The sequence below is a fragment of the Cicer arietinum genome, chromosome 2 (assembly GCF_000331145.2).
Source record: "Cicer arietinum cultivar CDC Frontier isolate Library 1 chromosome 2, Cicar.CDCFrontier_v2.0, whole genome shotgun sequence".
NCBI lineage: Eukaryota > Viridiplantae > Streptophyta > Magnoliopsida > Fabales > Fabaceae > Cicer > Cicer arietinum.
Genome location: NC_021161.2, coordinates 29,541,861 through 29,546,408, shown reverse-complemented (window position 1 = coordinate 29,546,408; position 4,548 = coordinate 29,541,861).

The window sequence follows — 4,548 nt, the reverse complement described above, 5'->3', positions numbered from 1 at the left end:
TATCCTAGTCCAATTAAGGTTTTAAACCAATCTTGTTCTTCTAATAAGTTCATTTGTGTCATTTGATTAACATTTAAGTCATTTTCGTCTTACTCCCTAGGCTTATTCTTGTCCAATTCGCATTTTTAACCAATCTTGTGCATCTTATAAGTTCATTTGTGTCATTGGATTAACATTTAGGTCATTTTTGTCCTCCCTAGGCTTATTCTAGTCCAATTAGGGGTTTTAACCAATCTTGTGCATCCAATAGGTGTGTTTGTGTCAATTGATTAACATTTAGGTCATTTATGTACTCCGTAGGCTTATTCTAGTCCAATTAGGGTTTTTAACCAATCTTGTGCATCCAATAGGTGTGTTTGTGTCATTGGATTAACGTTTAGGTCATTTTCGTCCTCCCTAGGCTTATTCTTGTCCAATTCGCATTTTTAACCAATCTTGTGCATCTTATAAGTTCATTTGTGTCATTGGATTAACATTTAGGTCATTTTTGTCCTCCCTAGGCTTATTCTAGTCCAATTAGGGTTTTTAACAAATCTCGTGCATCTAATAAGTTCATTTGTGTCATTGGATTAAAATTTTTGTCATTTTCGTCCTCCCTAGGCTTATTCTAGTCGAATTAGGGTTTTTAACCAATCTTGTGAATCCAATAGGTGTGTTTGTGTCATTGGATTAACATTTAGGTCATTTATGTACTCCCTAGGCTTATTATAGTGCAATTAGAGTTTTTAACCAATCTTGTGCATCCAATAGGTGTGTTTGTTTCATTGGATTAACATTTAGGTCATTTTCGTCCTCCCTAGGATTATTCTAGTCCAATTAGGGTTTTTAATTAATCTTGTTCATCCAAATGGTGTGTTTGTGTCGTCGGATTATCATTTAGGTAATTTTCATTCCCCCTAGGTTTATTCTAGTCCAATTAGGGTTTAAACCAATCTTGTGCTTCTAACAACTTCATTTTTGTCATTGGATTAACGTTTATGACATTTTCGTCCTCCCTAGGCTAATTCTAGTCCAATTTGGGTTTTTAACCAATCTTGTGCATCTAATTTGTTCATTTGTGTCATTGGATTAACATTTAGGTCATTTTTGTCCTCCCTAGGCTTATTCTAGTCCAATTAAGGTTTTTAACAAATCCATTGAATGCTGGAGGTCTTGCTAGTGATGCGCCTTCTCCCAGAAAATCAGTTGAGGCCATATTCCTTTTATGAGTTTTACCTCTCGAAAAGTCAAGCTCTGAGGCCAATTGTTGATTATTATGACCTCGAAATAATTAGAATATATCAGTCTTTAATCAAATTAAAGCAATATTACATACACAGCGGAATTATAATGCGGCATACAAGATTTGCAATTAAAAGTAAAAAGATAAGGGATAGAATGCACCAAGATTTATCCTGGTTCAGTTGTCAACGAGACAACCTACATCCAGTCCTGACAATCCAACTGGATTTCAGCTTTTTCTCCAATAGAAAGAATTGTGAATTGTTTACAGATTGTCCAGTTTCCTCGAAACCTATCTATCTCTCACAATCTCTTTCCTATTGCTCACCCCTTGATCCTTGTAGTCACTCAGCAGACTCACACAAAATCAAAGTACGGCTCCTTCTTGATGAGGCCTCTCACCCAAGAAGATCGCCACCAGTTTCTAGCTGGATTTCTAGCAGTCGTTTTCTTTACAAAGTATTTATTTCAAACAGAATAAAAGAAGTAGTAAAAGAAGTCTTCAATCTTGAACAATGTGTCTTCTCACGAATCTGGTTATTCAATGATGGATTATGAGAACATTGTCTTTTCTCTCAAGAATATTTTTTCAGCTCTCTCAATGATTATGGATAATCTTTTTGGCTTTGATCTGAAAAAGCAATATCAGAATGTTAACAATGTGTTGTATTGTGTTAATGAGAGTTTATGAGTGTTTGTCACTTTTCATGAATTGTTAATGAGAGTTTGATTGAAAACAGTTTATATAGTTTTTGAAAAACAACTAATAAATCGATTTGCCAATCGATTCATTAAAGTTATAAAACAGGTCTAATCGATTTGTCAATCGATTATCGCGAGTCTTGTTTTTCTTGAATCTTGAAACTACATAAGCCAATCGATTTTCCAATCGATTCTTTTAAAAACTCTTTTCAGTAAATTATGTTCAGACTTATATGAATCGATTTCATAATCGATTGCAGGTGTTTTGTTCAAAGTAAAAATCACACCAATCGATTACTTAATCGATTTACTAATTCTCATAATCGATTTACAAATACTCAGAATCGATTTGGCCACAAGCTCAATGTTCACTGTGATTTCAAAAAGGTTCTTTCAATCGATTTGCCAATCGATTATGTTCAAGACAGTGACTTAGCTATTTTGATGTTAATCGAAGTGCCAATCGATTTGTTTGTATTTGCCTGAAAAGTTCTTACCTGATATTTATTTCAATCGATTTCCCAATCGATTGTAACCCAAACTTAACATGATTGAAATTTTCACAATAGATTGTCCAATCGAATGTGTTTGTCACAGGTCAAGTTATTTTTCAAATATTATCTAAGCAATCGATTTGCCAATCGATTACCCTAGAAATTGGATTCTCACTGTGACTTGATCAATCGATTTGCCAATTGATTTATTTCAATCCGTTTTACTTTGTGATGTGTACAATCGATTTGCCAATTGCTTAGCCTGTAAAACAGGTTGCCACTGACTTGTGCAATTTTCATTTCTAATTGTGCAAGTCGATTGCCTAATCGATTATACAATCACAAACAGTTATGTTTCCTTACACCGTTGTTATGAAATCGATTTCCCAATCGATTTACTCAGTCAATAGTCAACTTTTGTTGATTTCTTGTGTTCCAAGCAACTTGTTTCAGGTGTGTAGGATTGGTTTGTTGTTTCTGCAATCTTGCTCAATTAAAATGTTAGATTTATCATATGATGAATGAACATTGTATGTTTGTTAATTATGTCAAAATTAGGATTCAAAGGACTAAAGTCCAACAATCTCCCCCTTTTTGCATAAGTGACAATCATACAATTTTAACTTGAATTGAGCATTTCAAGACATAATATTAACAAAATTTCATAGCAACATATGTACCATTATCAGATCATAGAATCAAAAGTATCAGAGCATCTTAGCATAACAGTACACATGCTATTTATCAAAATCAAATCATTATTACATTAAAAAATAATTCATTATCAGTCATCAGAGCAAATAAATGCAACAAATATTAGCAAGTTATAATTTTTCTCCCCCTTTGTCAGTTAAGGCAAAAAGGCACAAAAAAAATTTCCTCCCCCTATGTTAAAGAACATAAGCATTGGGGATTGAAATCATAAAACATTGTGTATCAGAGCAATGAAAATCAGAGCAATTAATGAGCATATCAAAGAATTAAGACAAATGAATTCAGAGAGAAATGAGATAAACGTTTTAGTTCATTATCGATATAGATGAAATGAGTACAACAAGTCATAGCAAAACATCACAGATCCTAAACTCCTAATCTCCTAGTCTAGGCTGGTCCTCACTATTATCTACGGGAGAGGCAGAGACCGCTGTATTACCCTCAGCAGGTGTCTCCTCAACGTGAGTCTCAGGGTGATCTAGGGGAGTTGGGTTAGGTTCCTCTGCTGCTTGACGACCGATGTCTGCAATGTCTTCAAATGACAGTTTGATTCCCAAGTGAGCTTGAATCGCATCCACATCCTGAACAACCGAATTCAAGGATGCCTGGAGAGTCCTTAAGTTAGCTTCCATTCTGGACTATGATTCTAGCATCTTGGCATTGTGTGCCATCTGAGCTTCTATGAATTCCAATATCTTAGCATCTTAGCAACAAAATCAGGAGGGGATGTGGCAGTAGCAGGTTGAGGTTGAGGTTGTGGCTGAGGTTGTGCTGGTTCAACAGTAGGCTGAGGTCTTATCCATATACCATGTAACCTTTTCAATTGCATTTGGTTTATAGTTGATTCTCCAAATATCAGAGTGGTCTTTGCAGATTCTTCATTAACAAACGAAACTTTGAAATGTTTAAGAATCTTGGTAATCAACTGTGGATAAGGTAACATAAGCTTGCTCTGTGAAGCTTCCAGCATGTGCCTTAGCACAATCCAAGTCCAGCTCATCCTGAGCTCCTTTGATAAACCCCATAACAGTAGTATGTCCAATTTCTGAACTACTGCATGGTTGCCTGAACGAGGTACAAGCATCCTGGTCAGCGTGTACATCAGCATCCGATGTTGGACCTTCATTTGACCCATAGGTAATGAAATGGTTTTCACAAAACCATCAATCATCAGGTCCTTTACTGCAGCATGCCTGTCAACAGATTCTTCCCAACCTTCGTCAGCCGTATCAGCTTCAGAACTGCCGTCGATAGATTTTCCGTAAAAAGGCAATCCTGATAAGGTAGAAAAATCATCAAATGACATAGCAATCCTTTTACCTTTGACTTGAGCCTTAAAACCTTCTTCAGTCAGCTTAAACGTAGAATAACATTCCCTTATCAAACGTGGATAACTGTCGAGTGTAGAAGATAGAAA